The sequence below is a fragment of the Sus scrofa genome, chromosome X, assembly GCF_054392235.1.
Source record: "Sus scrofa isolate SSC_HxYL_T2T_F1_AM1 chromosome X, Sscrofa_HxYL_maternal_Yorkshire_Landrace_v2.0, whole genome shotgun sequence".
In the NCBI taxonomy this organism is placed as follows: Eukaryota; Metazoa; Chordata; class Mammalia; order Artiodactyla; family Suidae; genus Sus; species Sus scrofa.
The window spans coordinates 38,901,660-38,922,867 of record NC_139401.1 but is presented as its reverse complement, the minus strand read 5'-3'; the positions used below and the strand labels follow the sequence as shown (position 1 = coordinate 38,922,867).

Here is a 21,208-nt window from a genome sequence, read left to right as displayed (position 1 = left end):
TTAGACTTCCACTCTGGGGAGAAAACACTGGTCTATTCTGGACTATGTCTCTAAAGCTCTGAATCATTTCATTCATCTCTCTCTGCGGGGCTCCCTCTGGCTTTCCAATGAAGAGAATCTTGGGGGTCATCTTATTGATTCGTTTGATCCCTCTCCCCTCCCAAGGCTGGCAGAAGACCTCCTGCCCCAAGCAGACGGCAAGGCTGACCTTGAGAGTCAAGTCTCTGAATTGGGAAGGTGGGCTGCACTGTGTCCCTCATGGCCAAAGGAATCCAGCGTCAACATTTTTGCCGCAAACTCAGGGGATGCGGAGGAGAAGGCTCATCAGGTGACTGGATGGGCTGATCACGTGGCTGGAACTGGGGTAGAGCTGGGTGGGGTGGGAGGGAGAAGAGGTGTGGGCTCCGGGAATTTTTGCTCAGGGCCACCTAAGTTTCCAACAGTCTCACTGCCAGCAAAAATCAACCTGGTTTGGGTTCAAGTATAACAACAGATAAACTTCATCGAGCATTTGCTATGAATCTAGCACCGTAGCACCCCTTCATATGATCCGTACCTTTAAAGCAGGTATTATTCCTTTTTTCCAGTTAAAGAAACTGGATAGACAGCTGGCGGCAGTCGGGATCGGGGTCTGGACTAGGGTGAGACAAGTGAGGACTCAGGGTCAAGCAAGGGCCCATCCTTAAATGTCGCCCCTGGTCACCTTGTATGGCTCACCCTAGCCCTGGCCCTGGTCAGGATTCAAATCCAGGTCTGTACAACTTCAGCGTCTACACTCCCAAATGAGCGCTCCGGGATTTTTCTTCTTCTGTGGGGGATGGGGGTTGACTGGATGGAGGGTCCAGTGAGGTACGATTGAGGGAGCAAGAACACTAACCTGGAATTGGGGGCACAAAAAGGGAAGAAGTGGAAAATAATCCCTTCGTGGCGCAGCGGAAACGGATCTGACTACTATCCATGAGGATGCAGGGTCCATCCCCGGCCTCACTCAGTGGATTAAGGATCCAGCGTTGCCGTGAGCTGTGGTGTAGGTCACAAGCGGCTCGGATCCCGAGTTGCTGTGGCTGTGCTGTAGGTCGGCGGCTGTAGCTCCAATTGGACCCCTAGCCTGGGAACCTCCATATGCTGTGGGTACGGCCCTAAAAAGACAAAAAAATAATAATAATAATCCCTTTGTACTCCATCGTGATAGGTTCTTCTGCCCTCCTTTTTTCGGCCACACCCAAGGCATGCGGGAGTTCCTGGGCCAGGGACTGAATCTGAGCCACAGCAGGGACAACACCAGATCCTTAACCCACTGAGCCACCAGGGAACTCCCTCAACTATTCTTGATATCTGTGTTTCCCTGTCTTCCTGAACAGAGATACTGAATGACTCCTTTTTTTGGAGGCTCAACATAGAGCAGGGAAAAGAGAGCACCCAAAGTATTTATGACTTTGTGCTCTGTCGCCGACTGGCTGGCCTTTGATCGTTCACACCCTCACCTCCTTTCCTGTGAAATGAAGACCTTCCCAGCTCTAGGCTTCAGCATCCTGATGTTCTGACAGCACTAAGGCTTTGCAGCGGCGTGTCTGCCTTGTGGGTTTTTTTTTTTTTTTAAGTCCCATCTCTTGATATCCAAATGTCAACTATGACTTCTGTTGTTATTAGGTCTGCCGTTTCTTCCTTCTACCTTTTATTTCTAATTCTATTCTGGGCTGAGGAAGCAGATCACCAGGTTTGTTAGGCATCTGTGTTGATTATGCATCAGCAACCTGTGAATGGGGGAACCAGGAAGTTTCCAGTGTTAGGACAATGTCTCGAGTGGCTCAGAGAGTCAGAGACTTTTTTGAGGAAGGAGATAACCTGTCTATCTACCCATCTATTTATTTATTTAAAATCTTTTTCTTTTTTTTGTCTTTTCTAGGGCCGCTCCTGTGGCATATAGAGGTTCCCAGGCTAGGGGTCGAATCGGAGACGTAGCCGCCGGCCTACACCACAGCCACAGCAACGCCGATCCGAGCTGCATCTGTGACCTACACCACAGCTCACCGCAACGCCAGATCCTTAACCCACTGAACGAGGTCAGGGATCAAACGCACAACCTCATGGTTCCTAGTCGGATTCGTTAACCACTGAGCCGTGATGGGAACTCCTATTTAAACTCTTTTTATTTGGGAAAAAAAAAATCAAGTTTACAAAAAAGTTACCGAGAACAGTATTATAAATTCCTATATACATAAGTCATTAGGAGTCAATAATCCTTCACTTTTTACACTGAAGTCTCTCTCTGGGTCAATCCACACACATGCATATATGTGCGCTCTTGTTACTGTTATGGCTGAACCACCTCAGAGCGAGTTGAAGACATCATGATATTTTAATCCGAAATACTTCCGCACACACCTCTTAGGAACATGGCCATTCTTCTGTATAACTACAGGACAATGGTCAAATTCAGGACATTGGACATTGAGACAACTGTTATTCACCCTACAGGCCTAATTCCAATAGTGCTTTTGGCCTCAATCACGTGCTTTATAGTATTCGTTTTCTGATCCAGGATCCCCCTCAAGATCCCATGTTGAATTTAATCAGAGGTCTTTTCAAATCACTGTTGATTTGGGGTCTGTCTTCTGCGAGCTGAGGGCGTCAGGACAACTCAGCTGCGGATCACGAGTGCCTCGCAGGGTCAACAGCTCGAGGGGACTTGAAATTTTTCAAAAACTCCTTCCACTTGTTTATCTCACTTGATCCTCACAACAGGCCTGTGAGGTAAGTAGGGCACAGGTTAGCGTTTCCATTTTCTGGATGAGGAGACAGAGCCTCAGAGGGTCAGGCGGTGGGTTCAGCCAGGCGATCTGCGGTCTGGCCCCGGCTTTGTGCTAAGCCGAGGCCCTTTCCTCCAGGCCCCAGCAGGTGGGCGGGTAGAGAGTTCGGCCAGGCCTCACCCTTACCAGGTTGGCCCTGCTGCCGATGACACACACTTGTCTCCCAGTTGGCAGTTGTCCCTCTGCTGCCAGGGACTAGCAGGCAGAGGTCTAGAAGACCAAGGTAGGCAAGCGCCCTCTCCCCTAGTCCTGGCAGCGGTGTGACTCGATGACATCTGAGCATGCCAGGGGGCCAGCGAAGGAGAAGGGGGGCTGGCCTGATGGCTTCGCCGTCCCTTCCTGCTACATGAATCCAGAATGCTGTGGCTGCCCCACCATAGACCTTTGGCCCTTACCACTTCTTTCTTTATTTATTATCTTTTTTTCTTTTTTGGCTTTTTAGGGCTGCACTCTCGGCATATGGAGATTCCCAGGCTAGGGGTTGAATCAGAGCTACAGCTGCCGGCCTACACCACAGTCACAGCAACGCGGGATCCGAGCCTCATCCGTGACCTACACCGCAGCTCACGGCAACCCCGGATCCTTAAACCCACTGATCAAGGCCAGGGATTGAACCTGCGTCCTCACGGATACTAGCTGGATTCTTAACCCACTGAGCCACCATGGGAATTCCAGCCCTGACCATCTCATATGCTCTTTGCCCTTCCAGGTGCCAGCACTGCTGCATCTCTTTGTCCAAGGGCTTTTGCTGGGCCCGCGCACACAGTGAGAGAGAATTGGTGCCTGCCTTCTCCTGGGAGCAAGCCTCAGCCGATGCCGTGGTACATCAATACCCAGCTCCCTCCGCCTTCACGTGGGCAACCTCTAAGACATGGGTGCAAAGGGCGGTCCTTGGATTAGTGCCAGTTTGGGAACTGTCTCTCACTGGTTTGCAAAAAAAGTAACAATATTGAGAGTAAGCATTTGGAACCTTCTGTAGTAATTTCATAGCCTAGTTATGGGTCTCACACTGTTTTTTTAATTGTGGCTTGTATTTTGTAAGTTTTAAATTTTTTCTAGTGATTCACTTTTCTAGTCTGTTCAAAAGTATCAGAGGGAAAACCTATTGATTCAGGATGGCTTGGAAATTTAAAAAAAAAAACAAAACCCTAATCCTTCACCCGGTGCCCTGGGATTTGGCCTGGTTCTCCCCACTGCTCAGTAAAGCACATTTTTTTTTTTTAACTTTCTAGGGCCTGCACCCACAGCATATGGAAGTTCCCAGGCTAGGGGTCGAATTAGAGCTGCAACCACAGCCACAGCCACAGCAACACCAGATCTGAGCTGCATCCACCACCTACACTGCCACAGCTCACAGCAACACTGGATCCTTAACCCACCGAGCAGGGCCAGGGATCCAACCTTCATCCTCATGGATGCTGGTCATGCTCAGCTGCCCATCTTCCTCTCCCTGTTTTGCTCCCCCACCACCTGCAATGCTCCCTGAGATATTCCCCCAAGTAAACTATTTACACGCAAAAGCTGGTCCCAAGGCCTGCTGGGGGCAGGGGTGGGGGTTGGAGGGACCCAGACTAAGACAGTGATTTCTGTCCCTTTCCAATTTATTCACAGTGACGTTCTGGGATTTTTTTTTTTTCAAGTATTTATACTTTAGGAAATAAAATGCCTATATTTCTACATGGAAATACCCTTTAAAAATACCTCGGGACTTTAAGAGCATTTGCAATCCTTCAAGGGGCATTTTTGTTCCTTTTTTAAATACTAAGAAAAATGGATTCTCTTACATTTTAAGAAGCCCCGTCAGTACTCGGGGTCGGGTAATTCAGTGGCTCAGCAATGTCATCAGTGACCCAGGTTTTCCATCAAGAGGCATTTTCTATCCCTCCCATGTCTTAATTCATTAAAAAGAAAATGATTATCAGTGATGCTTCCTGGAAGGTGATCACCTATACCGATCCCTGCCTTAATTTCACAAAAGCATCAAATTGCCTCCTGCCTTCCACTGCTTTCACTCAGCTTCGCCCCTGCCAAAGGCTCGAGCATTGCATATACGTTGTCTGCATCTGTCTCCTCGGCCCCAGAGGTCTGGGGACCCTGAGAGAGCCCAGGGCTGTGAAGTAGGATCATTTTCATTCTCAGTCTTCCAAATACGGGGGGATTTCAAAAGAGCTGATCACAAATCAAAGTAAAGAGCCACAGTCTTGGCTTTGTTCCCTGTCTGCTGTTTGTCTATTTTATATTATGCATGGGCCGGGGGCGCTCACGGTGGGGCCTGCTGGTTATAACCACAATCAATCAATCCCAACCTATTTTCAGGACCTGCCAGCCATCAGGACAACTTCCAGAAGTATTGGAGCCCTCTTTGTGTTATTTAAAGACTGGGGGAAGGATGCAAAAATACTTAATGAAAGGATGAGGCTGACCAAGTGACAGACTGGCTTAGGACTCAAGGCCCGGGCTGCCGGAAGGCCATTAGCACCTTGATCTCTGAGCAGGGCGGGCAGCCTGGGCACCTGGACATGGTTTAATCCCTGTCGTTAGGACAGGGTGGCTCAAACCTGCATCCTCATGGAACTCCTACAAGCCTTTAGACTCTTAAGAGCTGTGTCAGGGAAGATACGCACAGTGCTTGGCCCTGTGGAGAGTGAGAGCAGGCACAACAGAGGGGCCAGTGCTGCGCTAGCTCGGGTCCCTCAAAAAGGGAAAGGTCTTTCTCAACCTTGGGTGCCCATTAAAATAAGCTGGGAAAGCTTGAAAAAAATCCTGATGCTTGGGTCTTACCCCGAAATTCTGTTTTCATTGGTCTGGGTGTGCCCTGGGCGTAGGGATTTTTAAAAGCTTCCGGGAGATTCTATTATGCAGTTAGAGTAGAAAGCCACTGGACTAAAAAAATTCCGTGCTTGGATGGAGTGCCTCAGGACACCTGAGATTAGATGGGATGATGGTGTTGGAGACAGTCAAGGCATTTGGTTAATTGGGCTCCATCATTTCAAATTCTGGAGTGTTTGCCTTTAAGGAAATAAATGGTTCTATTTCAGCAGTTACTGAAGTGGTTCTCAGACCTAAGTGTCACTTGCAGGACTTGTGAAAACACAGGCTGTTCGGCCCCACCCCCTAGAGTTTCTATTTCAGTAGGTCCAGGGTAAGGTCGCAGGATTTGCATTTCAGGAAAGTTCCCAGGTGACGCAGATGCTGCTGGTCTGGGGAGCACATCTGGAGAACCACTGAGTTACTGCGAACTCTATTTGGGGCTGAGCTCTCTCTCGAGAGAGTGAGTTTTGCTTTCACTCACTGGTTCTCCCTTGGTTTATCCCTCAAGTGTCCTTAGGGACTGTGTCTTCATTTTTTTTTGGTGCGATCATGTTGTGTAACAAACAGCCCCTCCAATCTCAGTGATTTTCAACTGCACATGTTTATATACCACCTGCAGACCTGGAGGTTGGCTACGGTTCAAGCTGGGCTAGATTTGAGTCTAGGCTTGAGTTGGGGTTCATGTTTGCCGCACATGGATTCATTCTGAGACCCAGGCTAAAGAAACAGTGGCTACCTGGGGCATGCGCTTTTCATAATGGAAGACAGAAGCTTCAAGAGGGCTGGCGGAAGCTTAAAGCTTTAGCTTCTGATGGACACACTGTCACTTGCACCCACATTCTATGGGCTAAAGCGATTCCTATGGCCGAGCTCCTAGTCTGAGGATGCAGAGATACATTCTGTCCACTAGAAACAGTGTCAGAGACAAGGAATAAAGAAAGAACGATGGACAAACAATATTATCTATCCCAACCTATTAGGTGTCAGGCCCCACATGAAGTTCTGGAGAGGTGCAGAAAGATAAAAGAGACATTGAGAAGCACAGATTTGCGACAGAGATGGACAAAGATTCAAGAAGGTGCTAAGCAGGAGATGGAGGGCACATGGGCAGCAGAAGCATGGAGGTAGGAATGCTGGGATGTCTACCCTCCTGCATGATGCAACCAAGATCCTTGGACCCGTGCCCAGGCTTCAATGCTGGGAGCCAGGACCATGTGTGGGAGCAGCCGAGCTGGCCCACAGCTGCAGGGCACAAAGCAAAAGGAATTGAGCCTCTGCCCGGGCTGGGACAAGTTCGTTCTGGAAAGAAAGTACCTAGTCCAAAGCAGACAACAACTGAGAAGGTGAATTGGCTTTTTTTTTTTTTTTTTTTTTTTCCCCTTAGCATGTGGAAGTTCCTGGGTCAGGGATTGAACCCAAGCCACAGCAGCGACAATGCTGAATCCTTAACTGCTAGGTCACCAGGAGATTCTCTCTCACCAGGAGAACTGGCTTTTATCAAAGGGCTGGCACAGAAAACTAGAAACGTGAGTGAGCTGTTGGGGAAGCAAAGCCCATGGCGAGTTTTGGAGGCAAGAGGTTGGAGGGCGAGGGCTGTTTGATGGGATGCTTATTGCACAGAGTTGGAGGCAGGGAAGGCCCTATGAAAGCCACCAAGTTGGAGGACAGGAAAAGGGAAGTGAATCTGGGCAGATTTCTCGGAGGAGAGGGCATTCCAAGTGGGGCAGGGATGGTGAGTAGGAGTTTGTTAGCAGCTAAAGGTTAGATGGTAGGAAGAGGAGTCAAGGGTTTGGGTGATAATTCCAGGGGCACATAGACACCTCCCTTTCCCATAAAATTCTTGCAGTTGTTATCTTTGACTGGTTCACTCCCCACCACAGGGCAGCATTCTATCTGCTCCTCCAGGCTGCCCTGCTGCCCACAGCTGTCTCTGCATTTTGCAGGTCACTGAGGTTTTATTGCCTCTGAGGTTCAAGGATTTTTTTCCTCTTCAAGTAATTACGACTGAAATTATGTGGTTTGATCTCTGAGTGATTATAAAATTCTGAGACTTCCAAACCGTATAAGTGAGACTGAGTTTTCCAGGGACTGGTGCCCAGAACTGGCATCCCCACTGCTGGGCTCAAACACGTGATCTGCCAGGACTCTTGCCCTTTAACAACCCTCCCTGTGTGGCTGGGGGAGAACCCCACCCCCTGGGAGGCCTTGCTCTGCTCCCAGTGGCTGGGTCAAATTTGGGCGAGCTTCTATTTTTAGAGAAGCACAGTAAATCCCTCAGGGTGGATGATTAAACACTCCAAGGTCTTGAAGGCATCTTTCAAGGGATCTAAAGGCCTGAATGGAAATAAGACTTGCAGCGTCGTGGCCATGACATCCCTTGGCTTCTGAGTTGGATGAGCTGATGAGGCCAGCAGGACCCCCAGCTCTAGAAAGAAAGGCATTTGAAGTGGAAGCAAAAACTAGCTCCAAGGCCTGAAGGGGGAAGTGTTGGGAGGCCAGTGCTCAGTGGAACGGGCCCGTGGAAGTGGGTGGGGCTGCAGAATGAGGCTGCCGGGGCGGGGGTGGGGGGGGGCTGTGGCTAAGAGGGCTGGGCTCTGTCTTGCCTGGCGGTGGGTAACCCGAAAAACCGTTAAAAAGGGGAAGTGGCATCCTCCAAGCTTCATCAAATTTCCGCTGATCAAGACCGAGGAGACTGGGGAGAGATTAGCGGGAACCCTGGTGAGGGTCACGGGCCTTAGAGGTTGGGGAAGAGAAGATGCCAGAACAACCTTTAGCCTTTTTGGCAGGAATTCCAAAGTCCACCTCTCGCAGGGATGGGGCAGGTGATGGACGGGAAGGAGCAGGCTGGGGTTTTTTCTTTTTCTTTTTCTCCATAACGGCATCTTAGGCTTTGTGTGTTAGGTGCAGAAACACTTTGCATAGTAATCTCCACTTCCACCAAGCTCTAGGTTCACTTCCGCTTTCTTTAAAGACGCGCTCTCTCAACTTGTTTGTCGCAGCTAGGGGATATGCAAGTTCCTGGGCCAGGGCTCCTGCAGGCCTCCAGGGGCTTGAGCCAGCCAGTTCTGGGAGGAGGAGCAGGAGCAAGAGCAAGAGGATAATTTGCATGGTGAGGTTCGGATTGTTGAGAGGTAACTCCTCAGGGGTCCTCAGGAGCCTGAGCCTCAGATATCATGGTGTTTGTCACGGTATATATGTGGCTTTCCACGTTTCTCTTCTTCAGCGCAACTCTTTGCCACCCTCGGAATCTTGTCTTTGAGACTTTGTGGCCTCCTCGCTGCTTCAGGTTGGGGGGCCATGCTGGCTCTAAGGGGAGGGTCACTGGTCCCCAAGGGCAGAAGGATTGGTGACCTTGATGGAGGAGGACAGAGGTCATGGAGCCCGAGGAGCATGCGCATATGCTTTGGAAGTTTGCCTCCTGGAGGCAGAGATGACATTAGCTGCCACCAAACAAACGTTGTTCTTCGGAGCTTTGAGTCCTCTCCCCACAGCCCCTCCTCAGGGTCACCCCGTGCTTGAGAAAAAAAAAAAAAAAAAAAAAAAACAACAACCCTGCAGAGACAGGGCACCTGCTGCCCCTAAGGCAGCCCAGTTCCTTTTAGACAACTCTAATCTTGATCAAATTTGTCCTATGCTGAGTCAGAATCTGCCTCCCTGGCGCTTCACCCCTTAATCCCCGTTTATCCGCTGGGGCCTGGCGCGCAAGGATAATTCACCACATCATCAGCTATCAGAGCTGAAGGCCACCAAAGGCCAACCCCTCATCTTAAGTTCCTTCTCCTGCTCCCGATGCCACTTCTAGATGCAGCCGCGTGGACTGAAATTGTCTGCCGCTTGTACATGTCCGCCTGGCCCCCTGGATTTGAATAGCATTTGATTCTTATTTCCTTGCCAGGCTTGGACGCCCTTTCTGCCCAGTCGGGTGGGCCTCAGCACCCCGGGAAGGAAGGGAGGGAGGCCGAGGCGCTCTGCTCGGGTCTGGCAAAGGGAGGACGGGTGGCCACACTCGCCGGCCCGAGACTTGAGCGGGCAGGAGCTGCATCCACCGCAGATGGGGCGATGGCGGCCAGTCTCCCCGCCAACCCTGGACGGCCCTCCACGTGACCCATGGCTGCTGACAGCTGCCGCTTTTCCCGCCCGCCCCCTCCCCCCGGCCAGTATCGAAGCTCACCCATCACCGTATTTATAGAACTAGTAAATAAAGAACAAAATAGCAAGTTAAAGTAGGTTTTGATTGCCTACGTGTTGGTAAAACCCAGCTGGAATAATTTGATTCATGCATGGAAAAAATGCCTCCGAAGCAGGGCCTTTTTTTAGTGTGCCGGAACTGAGTCCCTCCAGCAACAGAGAAATTTCTGCTCCTAGAGTTTGGCTCCAAGACTAGGAATTAAAATCTAAAACGAGATTCCAAAGAACTAATTATTTGCTCCCTCGAAATACACCAACTCGCCTGTCCCCAGTCTCGCAGACAAAGCTGCTGAATGAGGGAAGGGACAGAGGAAATCGGTTTTCAACACCGAGCCTCTTACTGGGGAGCGCAACCCATGGAAGCACACGAGGCCTGCGTCACCTGTCAGAAGTCTGGACACAGCCCGGTGGCACAGAAAGCTGTGTTTTTAGGCAAAATGAGCCGCCCTGTGAATTTGACTGCTGTTCCCACTGTCAAGGGGCTGCGACTAATTTTATATTCTGTGAGTGGTTTTTGAGGAATGAAAAATCTATGCTTCCCACCCCCGACCACCCACTCCCTCAAATAAGGGCTTTCCTTTCCCAAGATGCCAGATTGCTTTGCAGACAATGCCACTCACTTGTTCTGGGAGATTCTTTTTTTTTTTTTTTTAATAATGGTTTTTATTTTTTTCCATTATAGCTGGTTTATAGCGTTCTGTCAATTTTCTACTGCACAGCAAGGTGACCCAGTCACACATACAGGTATACATTCTTTTTTCTCACATTATCGTGCTCCATCACAAGTGACCAGACATAGTTCCTGGTGCTATAGCTCTGGGAGATTCTGGGTGAAGTTGGCACGGAGAAGGCATCATCACTCCTATTCTAGGCTATCCTCAGGTTAAACGGGCCCTGGATTTACCCACAGTTGCCATTAGCTGCTGCTTTTCCTTTCCTGCCTTGCCCCCTCAGCCACACACACACACACACACACACAAACACACGCACGCAGGCACACGAGACCTCAATATGGTGACCTTAGGAGTGAATGTGAAAAATACTTTTGTTTTAGAGATTGTGCGGACTGGTGGAAAGATGGAAAGAAGCTATAACAATTAAGAGCTGTGTGTTGCGGATTTGATCCCAGGAGATGAACTCCCAGAAAAACGATTCTTCACTGCTCTTGACAGTTTTTCTTTTCCTTTGAAACACAGGCTACCAATCTGGCATCCGACTGGATTTCTGAGATTTGTCTTTTTTTTTTTGGTCTTTTTCGGGCCGCACCCATGGCATATGGAGGTTCCCAGGCTAGGGGTCGAATTGGAGCTGTAGCCACCAGCCTACGCCAGAGCCACAGCCACGCCAGATCTGAGCCGTGTCTGTGACCTACACCACAGCTCACGGCAACACCAGATCCTTGACCCACTGAGCAAGGCCAGGGATCGAACCTGTGTCCTCATGGATGCTAGTCAGATTCATTAACCACCAAGCTACAACAGGAACTCCCTGAGATTTATCTTCTTAAAAACAGCAACACTTCCAAGAGGATGAAGGAGTTCCCAGCCCTTCACATTTTAGTGAGAATTAGTCCAAGAAAATGGCTTTCCTCTGAATACCTTTTTGGGTTCAGCTATGCTGAGACAGTAAAGTTTGGAGAAAGAGGGGTGATTTTAGGAATAGCGTGCCTTGGGGATGGGAAGAGGCTTACAGGGACCGAGGCTCTGGATGAAGGGAGGGAGATGAGAAATTGAAAATGGATAAGAAGGCAGATACCAGAGTTCCCGCTGTGGCTCAGTGGATTAAGACCCTGACATAGTGTCTGTGAGGGTGTGGGTTCGATCCTTGGCCTCCCTCAGGGGGTTAAGGATCCCACATTGCCAAGAGATGGGGCTCAGATCCTATGTTACCTTGTCTGTGGTGTAGGCCGGCAGCTGTAGCTCTGATTAGATCCCCAGCCTGGGATCTTCCATATGCCGCAGGTGCGGCCCTAAAAAAGGGGAAAAAAAAGAAGGCAGATTCCCTCTCTTCTGTCACACTGCACAGACTCCTACATTTAGGCTTCCAAAATTTGTAGTCCTCAGCTGCCTCTGGTAGACTTCGGGGATTTGTCTAAGGAGACTGACCACAATTTTATAGGCTGTTTTCATGGGGGACGTCGTTCCCAGTTCTGAACAACCATCTTGCAAGTGAATTTTTTTCAGTCAGCGATTGAAGCTGTGCAAATGACGAAACTGACATTCAGAAAGGCCAAAAGGTGTCACGTGTGTTGGAGTGAAAAAAGGCATTCTTCCAGATGTAGGGCGAGTGGCACAGATCAAGGAAGTGCTCTCGGCCCAGAGAAACCCACCAGGACGAGCCTGCGGGGTCATGGTCAAGTGCTTTGCCACTGCATTCTGCCGAACCCCTCCACGCCCTGCCAGTCTTTATGTTGAGTTCTACCTTGACCGGGGGCGGGGGGTGTCTGAGATGTGGCCCCAGAAGTGTCCAAAGCCCTGTCTGCTGCCAAGGACATCCCTGAAGAAGTGCATTCCAACCCTAGGAAACTTCCATGGAAACCTCATGATCTACATTGCAGTGATTGCCGCGGATCCAGCAATGGAAATGATGGGCAGCTTCTGTCATTAGGGCGCCGCTAGAACCGTCAGGATGCTGTGCCTGCGATGTGCAGGCAGAGGCGAGGACCAGGAGGAAAGCAGGCTCGATGCTGGCACTCCAGCCCGCATGCCCAGCAGGAGCAGTGAGGATCCAGCGTCTGCTTCCCAGACTGGAGAGGGCTTTTGTACTCTGGAGGGAACCAGTGCCTGTGACTATATGCAAAATGTCACGTGTCCATTCCCCGGGGTGGGGGTGGGAGTGGGGAGGGTGCTCATCGTTTTATCAGATTCTCAAAGGAATCCTGACCCCCCGCCCCCGCAGAGGTGAAAAAAATTGACACAGATAATGATTTTAGCATCACGTAAATGATTTCTTATTAGAGAAGATTGTCAGAAGTTCCCATCACGGCTAAGCGGTAACAAACCTGACTGGTATCCATGAGGATATGCGGGTTCGATCCCTGGCCTCGCTCAGTGGGTTAAGGATCCGGCGTTGCCGTGAGCTGTGGTGTGGGTCGCAGATGCGGCTCAGATCTCGAATTGCTGTGGCTGTGGTGTAGGCCGGCAGCAACAGCTCCGATTCGACCCCTAGCCTGGGAACCTCCATGTGCCACAGGTGCAGGCCTAAAAAGCAATAAAACAAAAGACTGTCAAGCGAGGTACAATAACTGCTTCAGTCAGAATAAGTCAGATGAGGCTGCGGTAACACATGCAGTGGCTTAATATAAAACAGCTTCCTCCTGATTCAAGTTCCATGCCCCCCGCAGTCACTCAGATCCCCAGGCTGAGAAAGTTTTCACCTCCCACCTCAGCTACCCCATCACCGCAGCAGCAGGAGGAGAGCAAGGTGCTGATTGTCAAGGCTCCACGCCCCCCCCTCCCCAGGGAGCGCTCACATTTAACTGGGCCAAAGAAGTCCCACACAGAGAGGTAACCCCCAAGTAAGAGCGGGTGTCCCACCCAGGCATGAGCCCAAACTGACTATTTGTGAACAGCCCTAATGCCTACCGCTGCGATATAAAATTTTCTGAAAGAAAACCATAAAGTGTTCAGCTCATCCACTTTAAAAATTAAGAGCGAGGAACATAAAACTGTATTCAATAAATATAGTAGATAATAAAAAGAATTTCACTTCCATGTTATGGCCAATTAAGATAGAAAAAGTTAAGGGGAAAGAGATTGAGAGAGAAGGAGGGAGAGAAGGGGAGAAAAGAGTCAGAAGAAAATGGAAGGGGCTTTTGTGGGGAGAAAGGGGGGATGGGCCACATGGCACTGGAACCCCACATCTCGTAGCATCTTACTCCATCCTGAAGCCCCACCAGGCCAGACCCTCGGGATCCCAGCGGCCATCTTCCCATGTTTCCAGCACCCCATCTTTCTGGGGGCTGCTCCCAGCAAACAGCCGCCACCCCCACCAGCGCCCTGAAGGGGGCTCCCTGCACGAAACACCCTCATGTGTGTTTTTCATGGGGGACAACCTAGGAGAGATTCTCAAAGTGAAGCTAAAAAACCAGGCACGGCCTGTGGCCAGGCCACCCCCCCCGCCCCCCACAAGCCACCAGGGGTTCTTTGGTGCATACGGACCACCTGCACAGAGGCTGTGGACCCGCCAAAGTGTGTCCGAAGCAGCGATGCAAAGCTCCTTCCCTAATGCAGGAACTCAATTCACTGCACGTGGTGAAACTATTACATAAATATGCTAAGCACATATTTTATAATAGAAAAGCCTCGTTCGTTCTCTCTGTACGTCTGCATGTTTTAAAGGCATCAACTAGCCCCAAGGGCTGCGTCTTCCTCCACCCCCACGCCTCTCCCAGCTCACGCAGCGCGTGTGGCCGTCCCTTGCGACCGCTCGCTATTCCTACCCTCTGCCCACAGGGCGAGGAACGGAGAGGTCCCCCAGGGCTTCCCTCTGTGTCCCTGGAGGAGGTATGTACGTAGCTGAGAGATGGGAAAAATCGGAGGCTGAGGGTGGAAATTTAGGGGGAGGGACCACAGGGCTGGGGGGGCTGGTATTTTCTGCATCAATTTGGGTTCCTTCTTCAGTGCCATCCCCCTGGGGTAAGATGGTGAGAACGTTGCTATTCAAGAGCTTGTGGCACCTGTCTCGGTGAGTGGTTGTTTTTTAACCAACGACCCCAAGACTGAGTGCTCTAAAGGATGGCCATTTATGATCGCTCACTCGTCTGTGGCTTGGCCAGTGGCTCCTTCGGGTCTGAGCTGGGCTCATTTATGGGTCCGTCCAGCTGGTATCTTGGCTCGGGTGGCTCTCTTCCTCTGCCAGGCCAGCCCTGGGGCTCTTCACAGGCCATCATAGGGTCCAAGAGCAACAGGAGGACATTAAGCAGTCACATGCGGGTATCTGCTCCTTTGTTCCGCTCTCAGGAAGCTCTTATTTGCTCTCCAGTCCTGATCGCTCCATCACTCAAGTCTTCATGCTCGCAAAGGAGGATGGTCTTTCCCCCTCTGAGTCCCACCACCCTGCCCAGTCACTTTCTCCCTGCTGGCCCTTGATCACAACCTGATGAGTTAGAGGGCAACTGGACACACTCCCTGTGACCGTCATGACCGATGGGTGGAAGTATATGGAGATCCACTTTGGTTCGATCGAATCGACTCTACGGCATCGCTATTCAAAGTGCCATCCACAGACCAGCAGCATCGAACCGTGTTACAAATGCAGATGACCGGGCCCCATCCCAGACCCACTGCATCAGAATCTGCATTTTTATAAGATTCCCCAGGACAATTCAACTGCCCATAATGTTTCGATTGTAACACCAAGAGGGGCTCTAAGGCGACATGGGTACTTTATCAGGAAGTGGGGGGCCCCGGTGGCCCCCTGCTGGTCACTGTGCCCTGGGTAGGAGCTGGGCAGAAGGGTCCCACTGCTGTATTATTTTGCAAATGCTTAGTAACCTCCACCTTCTCGCCCCTGTCACACTGGCTCTAGTTTTGGAAATTCTCCTTACTACCGAGCCACAATCCCTTATCTGCAACAGAAACCCAAAGGTTTTGTCTAAGTTTCACCCAAATGTATTTGGCAGCAGCACCTGGTTTGAGCTGATGGGAGGCTTTTGAGAGTCGTTATTTATCCCACTTTGTGCGATATTTTCAGCACAGCAATATTATATTAATGTGTCCGATTACCTGCCAGGAGATATTTCATAAGACATGCTTTCTACAGGTCTTAACCTTTCTAATACCGAAAACCTCTCAATTCTGAAACTTACCTGGTCCGAACGAAGCGTTTGGATGGGTTCTGGACCTTTATCTCCTTTTCCCCTCAGAGATGATGCATTCGATTTCTTGAATTTCCCTGTCATTAAAAATAATAATAATTACAATCATAATTACTAATTACAAAATTAACTCTTGTTGGGAAAAATTCAGACTACGCTAAGAGAGATTCCTGCCTCGGCTTCTAATTGGCTTGGTGTCTATATTTCCTTTTTCATTTCTTTAAAAAAACTACACATGTAAAGGTGCAGCCGGAAACGCACACATGTGCACACAGACATTTTAATAATAAAAATGCAATCACATCTTGCAGAGCCCTCCACCCCCCCCTCCCCGCCCACATATGCACACACACGCACTTAAATGTGTCAGGAGAAACCCCACGACAAGCTTATATTTGGTTTGCTGTCGGTACCCGGCCGGCTGTATCCGCGGAGTCTTCCCACTTCCTGGTGTGCCTTCTAACTGCCAGGGTCCACGTCTCTGGGCTCCAGTGCTTTCCCAATGCCCTGCCAAAAGCAGGGAAGGCTGGCTGGAAGTGCCAGGGAATTAACTGCCCAGGGAGCAGCCCTCAACCAAGGAATCTCAGGAGTTAGCATCAAATTCTGCCAGCTCCCGTGCGCCATAGCGCTGAGGCATTTCCTAGAACTGCCCTGCACAAATGAGCCCCAGTTGCTCCCAGTGGTAACCAGCTTGAGAACATACCTCTTATTGGCTGCCTTCCCATCCCGGCCTCCCTGCCCCACTCCCCTCTATCTTCTGCCCCCACCCCTCCTGTGTTTCCTCCACCTCTTTTTTTTAAATTTTATTTTAAAAAATTTTTTTTCTGTCTTTTTAGGGCCGCACCGGCGGCACATGGAGGTTCTCAGGCGAGGGGTCAAATTGGAGCTGCAGCTGCCGGCCTACGTCACAGCTACAGCAACACAGGATCCGAGCCTCTTCTGTGACCTACACCCCAGCTCACGGCAACACCGGATCCCTAACCCACTGAATGGGGCCAGGGATCACACCCGTGTCCTCATGGATGCTAGTCAGGCTCGTTACCACTGAGCCACGTTGGGAACTCCCCTCCACCTCTTGAATAAAGAATTTGCACTCTAATGCTTGTCTTAGAGTCTGTTTCTGCAAAAACCCAGACTCTGACCATCTAGAGAAACCTTTTGCTCATTATTAACGGCCAAGGATGCCACAGTATGGATACACCTTGATTTCTTTAACCATTCCCTTATCACGGCCCTATTATTAGATAATTACGGTGCTGCTAATTTTTCAACATGACAGATGAGGCTGGTAACTTCCTCGCATGTATTTTGGGGTGTGAGCGTAAGTAGTGCTGAAAGAAAGACTCTGAGCGGTAGAGTTCCCAGGTCAAAAGGTATAGACATTTAAAATTGTGACCGCTATGCAAGCATTTCTCTTAAAATATTTTGGATGTTGCACCGTCTTTTGGTTTGTCTTCTCCATGCAGGCAGGCTCTGTTCTGCTTTTCTGCTCGGAATCTGCGTTCTCCTGGGAGCTGGTGCCAGAACCTCTCAGCCAAGGTGACCTAGTTTCCTAGGTGAACTAGTGTCCTAGTTTTTCTGGGATGGAGGGGTTCCTCAGGACATGGGACTTTTTTTTTTTTTTTTTTGGTCTTTTTTTTAGGGCCACACCCGTGGCATATGGAGGTTCCCAGGCTAGGGGTCCAATCAGAACTACAGCTGCCGGCCTACGCCACAGCCACAGCCACAGCAACCTGGGATCCAAGCCGCATCTGTGACCTACACCACAGCTCATGGCAACGCTGGATCCTTAACCCACTGGGCGAGGCCAGGGATCGAACCCTCAACCTCATGATTCCTAGTCGGATTCATTTCCACTGCACCACAAAAGGAACTCCAGCACATGGGACTTTCAATGCTCTCACTGAGATAGTCCCTGACGAACCAAGACAGCTGGTCACCCTACCTCTGCTCCTTCAGCCTGGCTCTCAGTTTCCAGAGCTCCTGCTTTCAATCCCTCCGTCCTCAGCCCAACACCCAGGATCTCCCGCTCTAGCTGCCTCCGGGTCTCCCCTCCCAGCTCACAGGGGACCTTCTGTTCCCAGGAGCCTGCTGTGTCACTAGTTAAACACTCTGCCATGATCATCCGCACTTTCACCATTGTCCCTCAGGCTGCGACGTCGCTGTAACCCTACAAGGTGAGTCCTCGAAGTGCCTTTGATCGATGAAGTTCCGAGAGAGCAAGCAAACTTGCCCAAGGTCAAGCAACTAGGACAGGCTGGAGCCAAACTTGGACTTGAGTCTGGGTGACCTCAAAACCCATGGGGTTTTTTTTGCTGCCTTTCTTGCTCCAGGCCTGGGCCCATCACCCAAGCTCATCAGCTATCATTTTAACACATCAGCCTCCTCTCCCATCGGGCACCATTCTCCTAGGTCCTATCCCTACCGAAAACAAAAGCAAAAAATACCAAGTTGTGACTTGGTTTCCTCTTCCCCAGCCCTGTCTGTTCCTTTCCAGATCCCCGGCTCACTTAGTCCCCCACATCTTCCTTGTTTGCATAAACGTTCCTTCCCTGCTCTGCCATTTCCACCCTGGCTTCTCTGTACACACAGCAAGAAAGAAGACCCATGAATCATGAACAAGCTAGGGGGTCTTATTACCACTGCAAACCACAAATAGGAGAGCAGAGATAAGAGTGAGAGGCTGAGGCTACAACAACAGCTCCGATTCAACCCCTAGCCTGGGAACCTTCATATGCCATGGTACAGCTCCCCCCCACAAAAAAAGGCAAACTTGGACTTGAAACGAGGCTGAGGCCACACAGCTGGTGGTTGGTAGAGCCTCGTTTCAAAACAGGCAGAGTGCGAGGCTGAGGCCACACAGCTGGTGGTTGGTAGGGCCTCGTTTCAAGTCCAAGTTTGCCTTTTTTTGTGGGGGGGGGGAGGGCTGTACCATGGCATATGAAGGTTCTCAGGCTAGGGGTTGAATCGGAGCTGTTGTTTCTGGCCTACACCACAGCCACAGCAATGCCAGATCCAGACCTAGTCTGCGACCTACACTACAGCTCACGGCAATGCCGGCTCCTTAACCCACTGAGCAAGGCCAGGGATCAAACCCAAAACCTCATGGATGCTAGTCGGGTTCGTTACTGCTGAGCCACAACGGAACTCCTCCGAGTTTGCCTCTTAAACCTCAGGGTGATTTCATAAAGAGACAGTGTTTACCAAATGCCCCCCAGGCCACCCTGCTGTCCAGACTCCCACGGACAGGGGTCCACTTGTGACCTCCCTTGGGGGTGGAGCCATGGTTCCCGTCTTTATCGGCACTTGGCAACATGAATGCCAGTCTCCCTGGATGTATCTACGAAGGGGACAAACGGAACCTTTCCCCTATGGAACGGGAGCCTGAGAAAGACCCGGCTCCACCTTCCAGTTATCCTCGGCCGATCTGGCTGGAGACACCCTGCCTGCGGGAGCCTGGCCTGTGCTTCTCCACGCTGCGGCTCCCGAGGCGGTGACACTAAGGCCTGCAAAGCCCTTGGAGGGATGGCTCCAGCGGGGGCCTGGGGGCTGGGAGAATGCAGGCCTTGTTCAACTGTCGCCCGGCAACGCCACACACAAACATTTGCTGACAGGAAGAGGCGAGCGGCATTAAAGCCGCCTGACAGGGAGGTGACGGGGCGGCAGGGAGAGGCGGAGGTAGACAGTGTGTAATTGCCAAGCCGGAAGGCTGGCCTGTGGCCAGTGCATTGAGTTTAACCGCCTGTGTCACTGCCCTCCACGTCCAAGGAGGACGCCGCCCGCGGCCACGGTTCCAGGCTGCGGGCCCTGTCGTGGTCTGACGCTGCGAGGACACATGCCGGGTCAGCTTTTGACGTGGGTTCCCACCCCTCCATCGCCGCTGGGGCAGCGGCGCCGGGGACCCAACTGCGGAAGGAAAGGGCAGCTCTGGCTCTGGGGTGCCCCCTCTCACAGGGCTGCTTTTGCCTGGATCTGAACCGCTGGCATGACCTCAGGTCCCTGTCCCCCCCCCCACCCCCCCACGGCCTTGCCCTGGTGCTGCAAGCTCACCCTTCTGGAAACAGCCTCATGAGGAAACCACGGGGCCCACAGAGGGGCTTTTGGCGGCCGTGGTCAGTCCTTTTCCCTGACACTGTCCCACCAGTAGACCTGGAGCTCGGCCTAAGCCAGAAGCCAGCGCAGAGACCCCCGAGGCTTCCGGGTGGGTTCTGGCAATGCTAGAAGCATCTTTCTTTGGAAGGCGGAAGATGCTCTGCCACCTTCCTGTTGCTCTTTCCCACCCACTTGCACTTCGTGCCTGTCCCGCTCAGCCCTAAATGAGCCACAAAGCCCCTTCCAACATGCCCACAGTGGCAGCATGGCGGGGCCCCAGGAAAGAGATGCACATGGGGAGAACAGAGGCAAAGCTGCGCCCCCAAAGGCAGCTGGCCCTTTGGCCTATAGAAGGTCAAGCCGACAGCAGGCTGCGAAATCTGATAGCACTTCCCGTAGCTTCCAAGAAATAATTATTCCTAGGAAAGTGTTTTCAATTTTTAGATAAACTGCTGTTTAAGAAGCAGAGAGGACAGAACTCGAACAGTGGCAACCGTCTGCGGCTTCCCCCAGCGGGGCCGTCATTAACCATTGCTCCCGGAGCTAAAGGCTGCGGCTCTATCCCCAATTAACAGCCACATTCCAGCAAGCTCCCTGTTTATCAAGGCATTAGCGCTGACATCTGGGGACCGTGCCTGCCCGGGCCTGCCAGCAGGGAGGATTGAGCTTCCATCCATCCGCACTCAGACCCGTGGCCCCCGTCCCTTGCCTCCTTGGCAAAGGGTAGGTGCAGACGAGGAGGCTGCGGCCCCCTCCCTCCTGGCCCCTGCCCACCAGTGCTGTGCCATTCTACAGCCAGCCGGGTGTGAGCCAAGCAGCCCGGTCCCCGTGGTGCCACGTGTGGCTGTGCAACGCTGTATGTGTGCACACGCGCCTGTGTGCGAGAACCTTATGTTTCAAGAGAAGATGGCATCTGGAGAGGATTCGCCAAGGAATTCTTTGAGAATGAAAATGATTTCTCTTCCCTTCTCAAGTGCACGCGTGCATGCCCGCGCGCGTGCGTGCATGCGTGCGTGTGTGTGTGTGTAGGGGTGCCACAGTTACTCTCCTCCTCTCATTTCACCCATTCATTTTGTCTCATCCTTTTCCCTCCTCTCCAGTTACGACCATGAGAACATTGATTAAACACCCTCTGCCCCCATCTCCAGGCTGATACAAATTCTGTTGACTATGTGCCTGATGGAGAGACAGGAGCCCTGGTCCGCCAGGCCTTCTTAGAGCAGGAAGCCCACGAGCTGCCTCATTCCAAGGACCTGGGACCACTGGGGCTGGGAAACGTCCATTCTACGTCGACAGCCCTTCCCACGCGTGCCCCCGCCCCGCTTCCGCTGGCCTTTCGTTACTTCCCCTGAGCCTTCGCTGCCTTCTTTGCGGTCATGGGCCTTGTCTGACCTTCTCGGCGTGGGCACCTCCCAAGGCCCACTTCTCAGCCTTCCTCCCTCTTTCTGCTCATACATCCCCCCAGGAGCCGGGCCAAGCCACCCCCAGG

At 51.4% G+C, this 21,208-nt stretch overlaps 1 long non-coding RNA gene across 8 annotated transcripts in view; it reads right to left on the bottom strand.

Moving 5' to 3' along the window:
- The window catches only part of LOC106506943 (uncharacterized), a 525,822-nt gene that overhangs the window by 23,682 nt on the left and 480,932 nt on the right, over nucleotides 1–21,208 (bottom strand). For all 8 annotated transcript variants that reach the window (XR_014835278.1, XR_014835279.1, XR_014835275.1 and 5 more), the window contains one exon: nucleotides 15,619–15,704. This is a non-coding gene — a long non-coding RNA (uncharacterized LOC106506943). The remainder of the gene's footprint in view (nucleotides 1–15,618; nucleotides 15,705–21,208) is intronic.